Below are 20,370 nucleotides of genomic sequence, written 5' to 3' on the forward strand. Positions count from 1 at the left end.
GTTATAGCAGTATGAACATCAACTATGACATCTATGGTAATAACATCAGTAGAGATACCAACGACATCGAAAGCTACATCAGATTCATTTGAATCAATAAATGTAATATGAACAGCATAGGCGTTGCCAATATCGCCAACCTTTGTTGGATGATTTGATCTTCTTTTATAGTTCTCAAAAGAGACGTTGAAGGATAAGAAGGTTTTTTGGATTCCAACGGCTAGTTCCCAACGGATAGAATCAAGCATTGATATAGATAGTACTCTCCTTTGTCTTGTAGCTTGATACGTTGTGAGTTGGTGGGAGACAACTTCTATAAAATAGTACACGTACTAGATTATAGTGGAATCCATAATGTACTATTGTACTATTTTCTTCTTGACTAAGTTCTTGATCTTATCTTCAAATAATGTACTTCTGGTCTTGAAGTAGTAAGCTTGGAAGAGATTAACTTGTCTTCATCTTTCTGATAATGATTTTGATGTGTAGTTCAGAAACTACTTGATGTGAAGCATAGATTCATTATCTTGTGAGAGTCAGAGTCTCGTTTATCAGAACTTGACAGCAACAGCTCTTTTGAAAAGCGATACTCGAATTCTGATCTGGAGTGGTCTTGTAACGTTTTGGATTGTCCAAATTTTCGTTTCAAAATCCTTAGAATTATAACATTGTTTTAAAGATATGCAGGCAACAGCCAATCTGAGAACAAGTTCTTTCTTTGTTGAAGGTACTTCTGATTCTTTGATCTTTGGCATCTGATCTTGCTCGATTAGCTCGGTTCTGATCTTCAGTACATCCTTGAGTCTGATCTTTGTATTATCGACTTGATCTTTGATGTATCTGATCTTGCATTCAGGATCTTTGACTTTGTCTTCAGAGTTAGAAGCAACAACTCTTCTAATGAACAAATCTCGGTTCCTGATCTTGACTTGAAAGCTCGCTCTTGCGTATTGGTTGCTGATCTATAAACAGAAGTTCTAACAGAATTCTTCCTTCTGATTACTCGTCACTTCTGAAGTAACAACTTATTTAAGAAGTGCACAATAACTCTCCTTCTGATGAACATTCAGTATTCTTCAGAACTATTGATGTTTCTATAGATTCAGTTGCAAATAGTATTTCTGAGTTGCCTTGCTTGTTTCTGATGATTCTTCACGGACAACAATCCAGAATATCTTAGACCATATTACCTGAAAACTCAAGAAAACTATTAGAAACTAAATTGTTACATGCAAAATATATGTACTGTTATCGTCAAAACATAGAGACTTATTGCAGAACCAAATCTTGTTCTTACAGAAATCACCATTCAGACCTTTCAAGAAATAAAACATATTCCATGTCACGTTGTTTCTTGATGGTGGTGTGAGCTCCACATGTACTATTTAACAGAATCTTTAAGGTTTTTTAATCATCCCTAAGAGTCTTGAATTCATTAAATTAAGCAGTTACCAATTTGTCTCCTTGTCTCATGGAATGAATTTGTTGAAGAAGATTTGACAAATGGAAGTGATCACTTTTAGAAAACCTATTCTGCAACATAAATCATGCTCTGAGAGATATCTAGATAAAGCATTGCAGAAATCCAAGATAGCATGATATTGTTGCATCTTTCCCATGTATCAAAGAGAGCATTATCTTCTAGAGGTGCGATTAGTTTACCATTGATGAACTTGATATTATTCTTGTTAAAAAGGGCTCTTTTCATGGAATGACTCCAAAATTCATAATTATGTTAACATAATGGAGGGGAAACAAAGATTGCACCGTGGTTTTCAGCAAGATGAAGGTAGTAATGTAAATGCAAGCTTCTCAAGCATAGTGTGTTTTGATGAAGACAATATGGACATCAAGCTTTTATAAAGGATGTGCAAAAAGAATTTCAAGTATCAAGCAAAAATACATCATTTCAAAGTCTTGAAGAAATTGTGAAGATTCAAGAATCAAGCTAAAATGTCAAAGGTATAAACAATACTCACTTTGACATATAATTGTTCACAAATATATTTTCATGCATATCATAAACATACTACAAAGTGTCATCCCTCAAAAGAACTTTTAAAACCTTTTTCAAAGTTAAATTTCAAAATAAAGGTTTTAGGAACCGGGTTGTCCCTATGGGGGAACCGGTTCCCAGCATTCTCAGTTTTCAGTTCTCTGTGTTTTACTATGGGGAACCGGGTTGTCCCTAGGTGGGAACCGGTTCCTCAGTTCAAAATTTGAAATTTCTGCTGTAACGTTCAGCAGGAACCGGGTTGTCCCAGGTAGGAACCGGTTCCTACTGAACCAGTGTGTTTTTTCATTGCATGATCTTATTCAAACGAATCCATTTTCTTACCACTTGATCATTGCATTGTTTCATGAAAAAATAACCATTCAAAGAGGTGTTTGACACATTATAAATACTACATATCTCAGAATCATTATTCACCTTCTTCATTAACAATTCATAAACCATATATTCTTCATCTTTCAATATTTCCAAGTGTTCATCAAATCTTATTTTCAAGTGAAACTTTCTATACACATTTTCATTGAGAAATCCATTCAAAGTTTCATGCATACATTGTGAACACTTATATTCATTTTGAGAATTGGTTATTTGAAGAAGAAGATCAATCCAAGATTGATAGTGCTATACAAACTTCATCTAAATCTCTTGTAAAAATTCAAAGAAAATTATCTCCTTACTATCCAGGATTGTTGGAAGTAAGTGGTGTGTTTGAAGAGGATTGTTCTTCATTCACATTAGTGTTGATTGATCTTAAAGGTGTTAAGAACCTTTGATCACCCTATAGGTTAGATAGTAGGCATAGGCTTGTACAATAATTCTAACTATAGTGAAATCTCTTTCGTGTTTGAAAGGGGACTGGAGTACTCTCGGATTGTGAGGGGAACCAATATATATCGTTGCGTTCTTTACTTTTCCGCACTTTATCGCTTTCATCACCATTACCAAAGAAAAGAAAAGAACCTTACAAAAACCTTCAAACACTTAACCAAAAATTATTAGAAGTATTCTCATAAAACCGATTAAATTTTTGAAAACCTAATTCACCCCCCCTCTTAGGCGCACTCTTATACTTACAAGTAAGGGATGAATTGATCAAGAGTTGGACTATTAGGGGAATTGTTGTTTGTGTTCTTGTTGGTGTTATTGTTGTTGTGTTCTTGTGTGACAGAATACTCATGATTTGAATTCCCCATGGTTGAAGCTCAAAGAAGGGGCTTCTGAAGAAGAAAAAGAAGAAGAAGAAGAAGAAGAAGGAGAAGAATCTTCTAGTTATTCACTACTGATACCATAATATAACATGAATAATTTCATTGTATGTGAATAATTTGGATTAACATAGATGATTAGAATGAGATGAATCTATACAAGAAGGTTAGCCTCTGTAACACCCCAATTCTACCATCAGTAATTAATTAAACAATCAGAGTATAATAATTAAAACATGAGAATTGGATGTCACATTTTCTTCGAAAACAACAAAACGCGCCCAAGTTAACGAGTTGATACATAATAAAATTTAGGATAAACCATCATAAGACTTTAATCATAGTCCTCAAATAAAACACTTCCAATTAAAACGTAGCGGAATTCACAACTTTTAACTTCAAACAAGTATATCATCTTAATCCAATTTAAACCACTTTAAAGTAACAAATTACTTATTAGAAACAACTTCCAAAATCCAACAACGGAATAAAATCAACAATCAATAAAATATGCGTTCATCCCCCCTGAGTGTTACATATAAGAGCAAGACCCGACTCGACGTAAGCAACGGAAGATTTACATCTTTCAAGCTACTCCGAAAGCGCACTAATTTCCTTAACCTGCACGTTACCAACATATGGGTAACATTCAAACAGAAGGGGTGAGATATCTACCAATATAATTGAGATTATGATAAATAATTTATTAGAGTTAGATCGAATAAAACTACCACACACGGTATTATCATCACATATCACTTCACATCATTATATTCAACAAACAATTCAATTCACGATTCAAGTCACAACACTTCACATAAATTCACACTCATGCAATTTAGAATGAGACACTAACAATGCACATGCATGTCGTACCCAAGGCTTCAGCCCCCATCGCCAATTTCCAATTAATAGAGGCATCAAACAAGGCATAAACCTTCATCACAGTTTTCCAATCCAGGCCGTCACAAAATATGAAAATGTATGTGATTGATGAATGCAACATCACGTACTTAACAACAACAAATCTCGTCGCAAGGCATACGCCTATATCACTGTTATTACCAACCAATAGATGGTAATTCATTGTCACCACATCGTCACTAGCCATAGGCCTACAACTTAGAATCAACATATCAACAACAACATACCACGACAACAAATCAACAACCATTAATCAATGCAAATAATTCAACAGTAATTCAATGACAAATTAACATTGGCCATAAAGCCTACAACTTTATCTTGCCAATAATTAGTGGCAATTCAACTAAATTCATTACCACCTGCAAATTGACATTTTTCACAATACAACAAATTCAACTAAAACAACCTACATGCGTTCCGTAATTATTCGGACAGTTTTCGACTCAAACCGGTTAACTATTTTATCAGTTAAAAATCGCTAATACTCCTATCCGATACTGTTTTCATCCACTCTATTATTAATTCTAATAGTTCTCTATTATCAAACACTGCTTCTGCTAAGAAAATATACTATTTGTCATTGTTCTTACTCTCACCAAAATGCCTCTGTTGCTAAACCAATTTCTATCATTCGATTCCAAAATATACTACCAGCTAAGTTATGTATATATACTTCTTCCATTTTAATTCAGCCTATTACTAATTTAATTTCCTCCTACTAATATATCAGTTCTGCAACTCATGCTAGTTATTCCTATATTACCTGCAACCTATTCTGTTAATTATACTGTAGCTGTTGCTAATTTAATTAGGAGACAAGGGAAATTATACTAATTAGATGTATTAGGTGTTACAGTATAACTAATAAACATTAAAGAGGAAATGGTAAATGGTGGCCCCCACCCCTTAAAGTGAAGCGCCCGCCCCACCTTTTAGACATATGGGGCGCCCGTCCTAGCCTTATGGGGTGCCCGCCCTTTAACCTTTGTGGCCTCGCCACAGTTGTTTCTTCATCCCCCATTCTTCTTCTTCTTCTTCTCCTAATTCCAGAATCAGTTTTTCACTCGTAATTTCATCGATCAATTTACATAATATCCAATATTTCCAGGACATCAACTCCAGTTAAATCAACACGAATAAATTTTTCAATAACATTTCATTGAAAGAACAGAACCGGTCTCATCATCGATTTCAGAAAAATATCCAACAGCAACATCAAACACAGACAACAAAACAACCAAACACAGTAATTTCAACAACCCAAAATTCCCACATATCATTTATCATAATCCTGGTTATAGAGTTTGAACCCCACCCTTACCTTGGATTGGAGACCGCTCTATAATTTCCGGTCGAATTTCCTAGCTTCCGGCCTTCGCCTATTTCTTTTTCTCCTTTCTCTCCACTTTCTCACAGCCACCACTTTCTCCAATTCTTTCACTTCTCTGCCACTTCTGATAAACCTAATTTCTTTTAATTTAACCAAACCCCTCACACTTATTGTTTCTTTTGGGCTTAACTCCACAATTTCAATTGGGCTTAACTTACACCCCCATATTTCTACTGTCAACCACCTGAACAATCCCAACTAAATAATCACTTCATTATTTCACCACCGATAATTAGATAATTAATTCCTATAAGATGATTTAAAGTCCAATATTTCACATTCACTTCATAATTCATCCATTATTTCAAAAACAATTAATTAAATAATTAATCGAATTATTCGGGGCGTTACAGTCTGGGAGTCAAGTAAATAATTCATCTCAAGTAACAAACTATAACTAACTATTTAGCCATAACTAACTAAGCTAGCAATAGTTACAATAAAAATATGGGTTAGGTTTTGGTTTGTTTGTTACATTTTGATAAAACAATAAGTTCAGCAAGATGCTGGACAATATATTGTGACATGTTGCTACGACATTGCAGCCTATGTTGTTTCTATTTTTGGAAGATCTGTTTCTATTGTTCTAGAAGATTTATTTTGTCATTTATGGATCAAGCTCCGCTTTGAAGATTGGATTATCTAAAGATTTGTTTCAAAGTTGAAGAGATATCAGAATATCTAATTTGCTTGATTGGGTGTTAAAACCTTTTGCCTTGCATTTGAAGATTTGATTAGATATTATTGGATCTGATTTGATTTATAGAAGGTTATAGACAAATTTAATATCCAAACCCTAACGTTGTACTGACATATAAAAGGAGGAGTCCAAACTAAGAAGATTAAAAAGTTGGAATAAGGGTTAGTATCTTTTAGGGTTTCATTTGTTCTTTGTGTTTGTGTATGTCACTCATGTATCATGTTGATACATAGAGTTTGACTGATTGTTCATTATTCATTGTCAATCACTCAAGAGCTTTTTAAAAAAAGAGTATATTGTGTTTAATTGGAAGTGTGTTATTCTGTTTTGGTCTATTGTTATTATCTCTGAGGTGATTGTGGAAGTGAGAGGGGATTCTCATATATAGGATTTTCCTAGGTAGAAGTTGCATAAGGTAATGATTAGGTGATAAGTTGTAAACTAGGGTTGTTTAGATTTGAACTAATACTATTATAGTGGCTTTCCTTCCTGGCTTGGTAGCCCCAGAGTAGGTGAGTTGCACTGAACTGGGTTAACAAATGATTGTGTCATTTACGTTATGCAATTTACTCCTGCATAATTTATTATTTTGGTAAATGTTTTTCTGTCAGCAGATGATGTCTTAACATCTGTCTTGACATTGTGTTTTGGTGTTGGGACATTTGTCTTGACATCTATTTGAAAGTGATAGAGTTTCAATTAGCATCAGGGCAGGCACCCTAGTTTTTTTTGGGTGAGCTATATGGAATATACTTTCTAGTACTATGGACAAGGAATGAGGATACAATAGGATACCACCTCTATTAGATGGTGCAAACTATGACAATTGGAAGGTTATAATCTTAGCCTTTTTGAAATCCATGTACAAAAAATCTTGGAAGACTGTTTTGAAAGGATGGAATCATCCTATTTGTGAAGGAAAAAGATGGGAATGAGTCTTTGAAGCCAGAAGAAGATTGGTCCAAAGAGGAAGATAAATTAGATCTTGGAAATTCCAAAGCTTTGAATGCTCTATTCAATGGAGTGGAAAAGAATGTTTTCAGGTTAATTAATATATGAGGTCTAGATGTCGACTTTTAGACATAAGTAGTGTTGGGTAGTTATTAGGCGAGAAGTTGTAAACTATAGGTGTTTAGGCTTTGAACTAATACTGCTGATAATGGACTTCCTTCCTGGTTTAGTAGCCCCATATTAGGTGTTTTTTCACTGAACTGGGTTAACAATTCATTGTGTTATTTATTCTGTCATTTACTTTAAGTTTTAATAAGTGTGTTATAAGTCATCGACGTTATAACATCTGTCTTGACATCTGTTGTATGTGCCAGAAGTTTCTTCAACAGTTGAACAAAGAAGAGGAAATATTTTATCCTTGGGGAGAAATATAAATAATCGTCTTCTAACGAAGAAGATAAAACATGCTCAAAGGCACCCTATAAGGTAGATTGGAGATAGAAAGAAAAATCAGAATAAAATATTTACTTGCTTTGTAAGCAATGTAGTCTAGAACTCTAAAGAAAGATCATTTGAAGAAGAAAGCAAAAGTATACTTTTAAGTCTTTGATCTTGGAAGATGAACGATGATGACATATGTCAACAACTATAATCAAAGCAACACCATTTGAGAATTTCTCTATTTATAATATGTGATGATCAATAAAGTAAATAATTTTGTGATGCACTTATTTATATGTCTTTTGTTTACCTACTCTCGCATCCAATGATGTGTGGACAAGGATACACTTTTGAAGTGTCTCCCTTAAGGGAATTTTATCAAGAATTTTTCTTGATACAGGTAAAATTATTTTATGATTGAAATAATCAGTTAATCTAATTAACCCTATAAAATAATTACTTTTTAGCTCTTTCATATTTTAATGTTTCTTTATTAATTATTTCTAACCAATAAAATAAGTTTGCTAAAGTGTTTTCCAACTTACGGTGTCCAAAGCATGAATTGGAGGTGTTAAGAAAGAAATAAGGCCCAACAAACAAATAAAAGCATCAAGGAGGCCATATCAAGGAAATTTAATCAATTGACAAGAAGTACTAATCGATTAAATATGATCAAAGCATCAAGTTTCAAATCCAATAAAAAATAGTGTGATGCTCAAGGAAGAATAAATTTGAGCATTACTAAAGATTGTGAAATTTTGGTGTTTAGATCTCAGATGTCCTAACAGATGTTGAGACAATGATCTCTAAACAACACACAATGACAAGGTATATACAAGTGCAGTGCAGAAACTTAAATAACACAAGTAATGGGTTACCCAATTCGGTATCAACAATACCTACTCTGGGGGCTACCAAGCCAGGGATAAGTCCACTATGATAGTATCAGTTTGAAGTACTATGCAAACAACCTCCATTTCACACGTAAACAACCTTTGATTTACAACATTCTCGCCTAATCACTACCCATGCTATACTTCTACCTAAGACTCACCTAGGTATGAAGCCCTCCTCAATCCCCCTCAATCACAATTGTGATAATCAATTATAAAATATTAGAAGACACACTTCCAAAACATAGTCACTCAATGCTTAAAATATTATGAATGAACACAGAACTTACAACTCTATGAAAACACCAAACTCTTCTATCAAGATGATATTAGAGATGCTCACTATAGACAAGACTGCATAAACCCTAACACACAATATAATGTAAGTTCCCCGCCAATACTAGGTTTGTTAATTGCTATTTAAAATAATCTTTTGGACTGGACTTGGGCTTCAAATCATAGTAGGGCACTCCATAAAATACTCCACAATCTTCTCCATGAAGATAGGGCTTCAATCATTAGTTTTCTAAATGTTCTCTATATTTAGAAACCAATCAAATATCTTGAAAACAGAGACAATCACTTACACCTAAATCAAGCTCCACATAGGATTGTATAATATTCCAAAATATTTATTGGGATGTCGAAAAATCCCGTTGTAACTTAACAAACACGATGTCTAATGGATCCTGCATAGGACATCTTTCTCGACACGTCTTCTTCAGTTGAAGTGAACAGAACATCTTGTTCAGCATGTTCCCATTAGTTAATTTTTCCAAACATAGTGCCAATCATAACACATAGAATTAACAGATTGTATCAAAAGCTGAAAACTTGAGATATTCAATCAATTAAATTAATTGATTACCAAGCCTAAATATGGAGATTATGGATTTAATTTTTGGACAACATGATCTGCTCATCAAAATCTCTCGACCCACACACTCAAAAAGCCCAAATGGTATCACTATAAATAGTTATTATATCCTAACCCTTCGCGTGCATCACATATTTTCTCATTACTTCTTTCTACCACAGTCTCCTTCCTCACTCTATCATGAAATTCCAAAACCAAAAACCCAAAATACCCCAACAAATAAGAGATAGCAAGATGATCCTTGAGAAAATAATTCTAGAACCACGGTGCTTGGAAGATACCTTCATGAGAGGCTACAAACCCCACTCTAACATTTTTCAAACCTCCCTAAGAGAATTTCTCACAAAAACCCCCCGAAAAGGTATACCCTAATTAAGTGAGAAAATTCTAAATCAACTTTGTCTTTGTAGGAAAAACCTTAATAACAACAGTTAAAGGTGTAAAGATAATAATTCAAAAAGAAAGATTCAGAAGAATCTTCGAAATACCCTTTGAAGGAACATCTTACAAACTAGGTAAACCCCGGGTCTCAAATAATTCAAACGAAATGTAGCCATAAACTCTCTAGTATCAAACCCCATGGAGAAAGAAAATTCCTACCGCTACACGAAAAAACACTGAGTCGCCATCGAATTTTATTTAATCCAAAGGGAATGGTAAACATCGAGAAAACTCCAAAGGGATGGATAAGATGGTCTCGCAACTAAAATCGGTCTCGGAAGTCGATTATGCAAGGGGAAGGTATTAACACCCTTCACATCCGTTATACTCAACGAGAACCGCTTTGTTTGTTTGTTTCTAAGGGTGTTGTTGACTAAAGGTATATTTGCTAAGAAGGGGGGAGGGGAGAAGGTTTTAAATTAGTGAGCTCACCAGGATTTCATGAACCCCATGCCTACATATTTTCATAGTGCAATGAAATGATTAGAGCTCTGTAGTTCCTCTAGAAAATCGTTGGTTGTTGGTTATTTTTAGTAGGCGATGTTACTTTTGCATTCTAGCAGTTAGGGTTTGTCGTTCGTAGTGTGGAGACTTATGCGTTACATGTTTGCTGAAGAAAGGAAGTACATGCCTTTTCTGAAAAGAGTTTGAAATAGAAGCCCTAAGGCAAGATGTCACATTTGATTGGTTGAAGGTTGATTGTCAGGGGCTGCATAGCTAAATGGTCCCCTATGCTGGAGGCACTTAGCTATTCAGGGAATCGAGAAGAATGCGCCACCAATTCTTTGTCCACCTTTATTTGTGAAATTATTTGTGAGTTGAATCGTACTAAAGTCTATGAGTGAGAGTGAATACTTTGCACGATTGGGTCAAACGTCCCTCACATAAAAGTATTTAGAACAAGATTAGGAATGCACCTTCTCGTTAATGGTTAAGTGTTTTTCAATTTGACTTGCAAAAAGAGATTTTTGTTTTAAGTGTGAAAAAAATCTTAAAAAAAGATGAAATTTCTCCTAATGTTAGCATGCTTCATGGACCTATGGTTAGAGTTTTTGGATGTGGAAAAATCCTAAGGGAACATGTTTATTTATTTTTTGTTTGTGGCTTAAAAATATTATTTAATTTAATTAATCAAGTAAATGAAACTTAATTAATTAAATTAAAAAAAAAGCTTAAGGGAGCATACAAAATTAAATGACAAGTTAGAATGTATTTTCTAGCAAGAAAAATCAAGCATCAAGTTCAAACAACAATCACAAAAATCAAGATAGAAATGTGACAAAAAATATACTAAAAAATTCTAATTTTTACACGCTAATTAGTCAATCAAAATTGTAAAGAAATTTTAATCCTAAAACTTATGTTAGTTCCAAAATTATATTAGGTGAATATCCTAAAAAAATTTAAAGAAACTATATTAAAAAGGAAATTATAATGAAGTAAGTATTAAATGCTCATGTAGTAGTATCATGGGGTAGAAAAAATAGAAGAAGAAGTTATTGGGATGCAGAAAAGAAAGAAGAAAAAAAAAAAAAAGAATTGCACTCTGGCCCATTGTTCTATTTAGAAAAGCTGCAGAAAAAATAGCATAAGGAGAGTGCATAAAGAAACTAAATGGGTTGAATTAATAGAAAATAAAATAATAATAAAAAGCTTCAACTTTGGGGGCGGACGGCGGTGATTAGTTTTTATTAATTTTGTGTTTTGCTATTGATTCAAAAATTCAAGAATGAGTTCTTTTTGGGTGTTTATGTCAAAATGAGTTTTTTTGTGTAAAGTAATTTTTTTTTTTGGATCAGTTGCAATTGTTATGTCAATGTAATGCTATACTATGTGAAAAATTGAATTTGGTTGTTGTTCTGAGAACAAAAGCTTATGATTATGTCAAGCTAATGCAATAAAAAAGTGTTTATTGAAATAAGCTAATTTTATGATGCAAATTCTACAATAACAAAACATGTAATTAAAGGCAAGGTTATGATGCTTATGTAAAATTAATTTGGTTGATGTTAGTTGAGAGCAAAAATCTTGAAAATCAAGTTCATGTCAAAGTTGGTAGAAAAAGTGATTTTTTCCCATAAATTTTTTTTCATGCAATATTACAAACATATGTTTATTGATATGCAAAAACGCCATTTGGTTAGAAATGAATTTGAAACTTTTGTGTTACTTTTGATGCAAATGGTTAGCTACTTGGATGTGCATTTTCTTTATTGTACAATGAGCTCTTTCTAATAATCACTTCCAAAACAGTGGCAAAATCAAGGATTCATCACATACATTCAACAAGAAATAAGCATGCAAGCAAAAACATGACCAATGGCATGGAATGAAGAAAGTCTAAGGCTTATCGACAGAGCAGATGTTTGCTCCAGTTAGTGTTGAAAATTGTCAATAAATTCACCGATAAGAAACCCAGAAAACTTCAAAGTAAGCTTCTTTCATTCCAATTAATTTCCAATGATGATGTTTGAATATAGATGAATAATCTTGAATATTACTTGTTGAAACTTTGATGATTCTTTGATGACTAATTTAGATTATAACCTTGAAGAAAAATGATGAATGTGTTGATGAATGTGATAAACCTTTAATCCATGAAACTTGATGAAATCTTGGATGATGATGATGATGATTGAATAATTGTTGGATGTAGAATATAGCACTTGCACTTGAATATAAAGAATATTGAGGTGATAAACACTTGAATTTTGTTGATTGTTGAATGATGAATACTTGTGAAATTGTTATATTTTTGGTGAATTTAGAATGAAGATGGTTATGGAAAAATGGTAGAGGTTTATGCTCAATCGAATGGAGTTTCTAATGATGAAACTCAATCAACTTGGCTTATGAGCTTTTTGGTGATGGTGAGGAATTTTGGCACAACGACTTTACTATGAATTCATGGTTCCTCGAATGACGAGAAATGATGGCTTTTTATAATTTTTTATGGGTTATTATGGATCCTTGGATTATGCTCCAAATAAGCAATGGTTAGGAATTGATTTGGTAAATAGTTGTGGATTACCAATCCTCACCATTGGATAAAGTGTTATCAACGGTTGAGGTTTGATGAAAAATTGATAGAAAATTGGTTTGATTTTGTGTTAGTTTAGAAACTTTTAGGAAGTTGAAGTTAGTTAGGAGAGTTAAAGGTAAATGAGTAAATGCATGAGTGTGGGTATATATAGGTAGTAAAGAGAAGTTAGAGGCAAAATATGTTAGAGTTTAGCATAAGTACCAAGTCGCAATGTAAGACTAAGGGTAATATCCTTGTAACTTGAAAATGCCTTGAATTTTGCTTTGTTTTAACTTTGAATTTGCCTTTGAATTCCCCACTTTTTGCTTTGAATTCTTATGGATTAAACCATGTATTTGATTTCTTTTTTCTTAGAAATGATTTTGTTGGAAATAAGCACTTTTGGTTTATCGTTAAATTCTAAATTTTTCTTGAGCCAAAATTGGGGAATGTTGCAAAAATAAATCTTACCATGCCAAATCTTTTTTAAGTGTAAATGCAAAAAATTTCTTTGACTTTTAAGAAACTTTTGGATGACCTTGATTCATGATATTTGCCAATTATTTGGTGTGTCTTTTTTTTATAGCAAGGTGAACACTATAGAGGAAGAATGAGCTCGAATCGATTTCGGAAAGTGGAGATAGAGGCAGGGAAAGAAGGCTTGATGGAAGTTGGTTTTTTGTTGCAAATTTACATATAACATAAACATGACATGGGTCATTTTCTCATGAATGATGACGAATACTTGGTTGAATCACTGTGGGATGGGTCTAGAAAAATTAGAGATAAAAATCTAGTCGCTGGTGGAAAGTTGACCGAAAGTTAACTGTTTGACAAAAAAGTTAATTTTTCCAAAAAAAATGTAATTTTTTTTCTTTTGCCTTGTAGCCCACTCTTGTGACTTGTATCCCAAGCGATTCATAGTATAACTTGAATTTCTAATGAACGGAATATTTTCTTTTATTTCATCTTCAAGTTCAAGCAATCTTTCGATTTAAGTAATACAACCATGAATCTCAAATAAAGAGATGATCCGCACGACGAGTAAATATGAGAAATAAACCCACATAATTACCAGATAACATCAGCCTCGAAAATTCACTTTTAACTAATTATAACCAAGATCACTGAACCTTGACATGATGAGTGCGCTATGTGAAAATGTGATGCATGATATGTTAAATGCATGACCTAATTGAATGAATTGATGAAGATGATTTTTACATAAGCCAGATAAAAGAATGAAAATGAGAGGCAAATTTTGGGGTATGACAACTGACCATATTTAATCATCTTAAACTTGAAGGTATGAACAACTTTCAGGCATTCGAGGTAGAAGATGATTAAATACAAGAAGACCGAAAATTTGCACTTCAAAGATAAGAGAAGGGTAGAAGTGTTTAATGATGATTTTTTGTTTTTCTCCACTAACAAGTTTTGTCATGTATTGGTATTGATGACGTTCCCACGGGATTTTCCACAAAGGTATGAGAGACATTGTTGCGTATTTCCAAAGAAGCCGGGTAAAAGGGTGGCTGGATGTTTGACCAAGCACTTACAAAAGGTGAGTAAGACTCTGCTGGGGAATGAAGCTTCTCGTGCACAAGGCAAGGCAAAGGAGTTAGAGTTATCTTTCTTGTTTTCTATAATTTATTTTCTGCATTATTTTATGTTTTTCTTTCATTCACCTTTGATTCCAAATAATATAAGTATGTTTTTCTTTTCCTAAAGAATTGTACCACATTTTATGTTAATATACTTGTACTACAAAAGTCAAATAAATTTATACCTACAACGTTGTTTTACTTAAAATACCCTTGTAAAACACCATTAGATTGCATCACACATTTAAGAATAAATATTTTTCACCAAATGAGACACTTTCTATGCCATGATTTGAATACCCTTGCTAGGAACACCTTAAAATGAAAAGCTTATAGACGTTTTAGGAAACCTTACATGCATATATGTCCCATCTAGAGTAATATTTCCTTTATCACATACATGCTTCATCACTCTGTCATATTATCTCTGCCACATATATGTTTCTTATATCTTGCACATATGCAATTATGCCATGCCTTAAGATTAGGAAACCTTGTTTAGGTTAAAAAAAATATGTCTAACTAAGCGTGATATTTGCTTCATTATGTCATGAAACCTTTTTCTTACATATCATGCCTAAACACATTTCTAGGGAAACTTACTTTGAACATCTATTTTCAAACACATGCTTCTTAATATGACATGATTCAAATATTCTCCATGCATGATTTTCTACTTGTCTTTGCATTCCATAAATTGTTCAACATTTATAATTGTTTTGCATACAAAGTAATATGATGGCATATCATATGATCTACCCTTACTTATCATAACTAACTATGATGTTTGATAAAATATGCCATGATCAATAACCCTTGTTTTGCTCAAAATAATATATAACATGTATGCTCATAATTGCATTTGATAAATTGTTATGACATGTATAAACACCTTTCTAGGAAACCTAACCTTAAACATCTTTTGTTTCTTTATATGACATAATAGAATTAAAAACCTTACCATGCATGAATGTATATCATCACTAACTTGCTCTTGCATAATTCAACACTTATAATATTATTGTTTTTAGGCATGTCACATGATCTATTGTGTTGGTATGTTTGATAAAATGTTTTATGCCATGAAATACTACACTGATTTGTCATGATATTTTATCCTAAAGATTGACAGAACATAAGTGCATACTTTCATCTTTTACCCGCCTTTTTTAATTTCTACAAAGGGGGAGAAGTATACACTCGAGGGAAGGGTATACACTCCATCTAACCTAAGGGGAGTATTATCACTCCAAAAATATATTTCTTTGTTTCTTCTACAACCTCCTCTGAGAGATGCGTTGTCATCATAAAAAAGGGGAGAATGTGGAAGAAGAGATTTATAAATTGTGGGAGAAGAGATTTTTTTACACAGTACGTGAAAAATTGGAATAAAGAGAATGAGGGATAGGGTAAGAAGAAGAAGAAGAAGAAGAAGAGAGGTTTCAAGAGAGAGATTCAAGGAAATCAACTATTTTGATGGAACAATGAGGTAAGGGGGAAAAATTTGACACAGATGCCTATCTTATGGTGGTATCCAAAGGGTCTAGGTGTGTTCCTAAGAGAGCGAATATTAGTTTTCCGTTGTTTTCATAATATTTGTCAATAACAAAAATCCACCTAGTTGTCATACATGACTCAATATGTGTTAATGTGACTATAATATGAGTTGATATTCATGTATTGATAGCATGTTTAAGTTAAATTATGTAGTTTTGGTGTGGAAACTACCCTGTAATAGTTGTACAGGATTTGGATGCTTCGATGTGATGCCATTGATTGTTGTTGAACTATTTTGATGATGCATTCATTCATTCATGCATCCTATGTTGTTGTTGTTGTTGTTGAAAGAGGTAGGTTATGGATCTCGGTGAGGGGACTCATGTCTGTCCTAAGCTCGGTGTTGGGGCTTGGAGCTTGGTGTGAGGCTCATAGGTTCGGTAGATGGAACTATTATTTGCATGCATATGAGTTATTCATGTGTCATAAAGTTGCATTATATAAATTTATATGACTATGTTGTGGGTGAGTTGTGGATGTTGTGATTTTTGGTGCATGATTGACTTGCTATGAGAACTTGTATGTAGTTAAATACTCTTACTATTATATGCATGGTTAATTATTTGAATGTATTCTCAATCCTATTTGTGCTCCTCTAAAAAATAGGCAATCAAGTACCAGAGTAGGAGCTTGAGGTTGAGGACAGTGTTATGACTCTTTAGTAGCGTGTGGATCGAGTCTTTTAGTCACTCTAATGTGTAACACTAGGGGACAAGTTTCTTCTTCCTACTGCGACTCCATTGTGATCGAGATTCGAATCCAATGGGACATGATTGTGGAACTTTGCTAGAATCAGCAATCGATTTCTACAGACGGCGTCATTGGTCTGTAGTGGAACCAAAATTATGTTTGATTTATGATGATGGACTCCAAATAGGGTGATGTTAATCTATGATACGGTGGCATGAGGGTGAACCTCCAAGGTTATCACTCCAAAGCCCAAGGAAATTACAAATTCCAAGATGAGTGGAGTGAAATTATGAGAACATAAAGGTTTACCTTGAGTCTCATGTGTAATGATATATACATTGAATCATTTTGGTTGAGTTTTGAATGTTACAACTGAATGTTATAGTTTTGCCCATGTTGGACCTTTGGCCAGCTTAGAGAAATTCTTATATAATTCGTTTTGATTTAAGTCTCTCTAAGAATTTTTTTTAAAAATGACCTTCAAATTGTGTTCCATTAACAAATTATATTTTTATTGCTTAAAGAAGTTAAATATAACACTGTGTAGAGGTTTAAAAATGAAATAAACATTCATAGGTATTAGAATTTATTTTAACATGTATTTTGGTCTCTATCAATATATTATCTTTTATTTTTATTTTATCTGTAATGTCATATGTAAAATATTTAACAGTGACAACTAAATTTGATGACAGAAGGGAACCGGCTAATGTTTGAAAAAATTGTTCAAATGGAATTTAAAATAAAAATGGTATATTTATAGACAACAAAAATTATTTAATCCTATTTATTATACATTTCAATTGTTATAGTAATTTTTTTAAATTACTTCAATTTATAATTCATTCTATGAAAAGATACACAAAACAAAAAATATTTAATAAATAATTTAACATCAATTAATTTTCAAGAAATTAAACATCTATTCTCAAAAGCTACATATCTGTTACAATATAGATGTTGATAATCCATCTCTTTAAACAGTCCCAATAATTAATAACAACAAAAAGTTATGATTAATTTTTAAACAAGTTTTCATTAAATTTTACACAATATGATAAAATCATTGAAGTTGTCCAACTATAGAGCGGCATAACAAGCATTGAAACGCTGGTTGGTCCACAATACAATGAATAGTTATGTTTGCGCAACAAGTAATGCGAAAAAGGTAAACCTTTGAGGGACCATATGAATTTTGAAAATTTGTTATAATTTGTCGAGAATCAGAACAATCTATAGATGCAGACCATAAAGAATTGTTCCAGAAGATTCCTCTTCGAATGTTGACCAGTGGCCTGAAATCATATATTAAGAATCCATTTTCGTTGTGCTTGTAGAAAACTAGTTCGGTCTATGATAAGAAAAATCCAAAAACAAACAAAATACATAGATTAGTTCCATTTAATCTAATAATAAGAGAAATGGGAGAAGTTAAAGATGGATAATATACCTCAACATCAAGAACTTGTTTCCATGGAGAAGGAACAGGAGTATCTGGATTTTCTTGGAGGAAATTGAGTAACACATACATATCCATGATGAAATAAAATAAGAGAAAAGTAGAAAAAATGTATATGTATCTAAGATATGACTTGATTCATAAACATTTGGACATATTTATAACCAATTTTTTAGATTTATCTAGAGGGGTTTTATTATATTTTTATAAGGTAATTACACCAGTCAAATATTATAATGGTAACTTATGCACAGTATAGTATCATTTATATTTAATATTTAACTTTTTAAATAATTTAAAAAAGATAATTCTTTGGGTATTAATTTAAATAATATTTTATATTCAATGAAAAACCTTTGATTAGCTTTAAGAAAAATTATACACTTTTGAATTAGAGAAATTTAGATATTCTCCTTTAAATTTGGGATGGCAACGGGAAGGGTTTGGGCAGGGTACTATGGTACCGTCCCCATACCCGCAGTTTGAAAATTTTCTCGTACCCAAGCCCATGCTCGCATGGGCACCGATGTTCATACCTGTATCCGTTTATCTGTGTTTCTAGTAAAATTAAATCGATTAATTACAAATATCATATAATTTTAAGTTTTTTAACAATATTAAAAAATTATGAATGTTATTGTTGAGTTAAGAAATAAATAAACACTTTTATTAAAATGTGTAATAGTTTAATAGCGATATTTTTTTTTTTATAAATTTGATAAACATGCATTTTTATATAATAATATAAATGATATTATATAAATATGTAGTGCGAGTATGAAGCGGGATGGATAGTAAGATACTCGTGTCTGCACTCATACCTGCTTATTTTAATGGGTAATTACTTATGCCCGTACCCGTACCCATTTGGCGGGTTTTTACCCTACCCATTGTGAGCAATTTTTGCGGGTACCCATAGGGTGTGGGCCAAATTGTCATCCCTTCTTTAAATGAAGGGTAATAGATTAAGGGCGGTGATGTAGTTTAACGAGTATGTGTTATTTGAGTAAAATAAGTCTAAGTTGTTGGTCTAAAGTTGAATTTCTGTCTACACCATATTATTTATATTTATGTATTAATATAAAAAATTGTTGATATTTATTAATAACAATTTTAAAAAAAATTACAAATAAATAGAATTATTTAGGAACTAGTTAGAAAAGTTTCAACCAACCGAACTTTTTTTATCTCATAAGTTTACATAACTTTTAATTAACAACAACTTTATTTTAAATTTAAATAAGTGAGATGTAAAATAATAATTTTTATATATTGGTCAAAGTATATTTGTATGCATATCTATTGTATATATTTTCATATAATATTTTGAGTATACATAATAATATGTTAGTTTAAATAGAGAGTATTAGAAATTATAAAAATAAACATTATAAAGTATAAATTAAAAATTAAAATGTACAGTCAAGTGATATTAAATATTTTATTAAAGAAATAATAGAATCATAAGAAACTCAAGTCGCACATTGAGATGATTTAGGTCAAACTCCAATTATCTCTATGTATCAAGAGTCTATCCGTTCGGCCTATCCAGAATTTATACATGTGCACCAAGCTCAATGTATTAGGCGTAAGAGGTGTATTAAAAATCAAGCCCAATGTATTGGACCTTCTGGCGAATTGGGTTTTTCCCTTGAGGGGGAGAAATGGTTGGTTGGTTTTCTTATGCTTTGGGTTTTCTCTCTGAGGGGGAGAATTGTTTTGTGTGACAGGGGGAGTAGTTGTACATGTCTGATCTATAAATGCATCTGATATGTAACTATATTGTATTTCTGATATATTTATATGATTGCAGAATTTACAAAGTTTATATGTTTACATGTAGCATGTGTTTGTGTTTGTGGTTTTATTCCTCTCTCCAAGTTTATTGTAGCATGGTTGATGATGATGCACGAGGCAATCAAATCACAAAACAAGGGGTATGACTTGGTATATGGACCAAGAGTGCAGTGGCATGGTTGATGGCGATGCACTAGGTAATCGGCTTACAAAGAGTAGGCAGTGGCTTGGTACATGGACCTAGAGTGAGGAGGTAAGCAATTTATTCATTCAAACCAGCAAGCAAGCAAGTAAGAAATCAAAAGGTAAAGAAAGCGGTAAAATTATTTACAAGACTTCGAGAACGGGGGAAATAACTTGCCAAAGGATGGAAGAAAGTAAATAAGTCTATACAAGTCCATA

The sequence above is a fragment of the Vicia villosa genome, unplaced genomic scaffold (assembly GCF_029867415.1).
Source record: "Vicia villosa cultivar HV-30 ecotype Madison, WI unplaced genomic scaffold, Vvil1.0 ctg.000688F_1_1_5, whole genome shotgun sequence".
Lineage (NCBI taxonomy): Eukaryota > Viridiplantae > Streptophyta > Magnoliopsida > Fabales > Fabaceae > Vicia > Vicia villosa.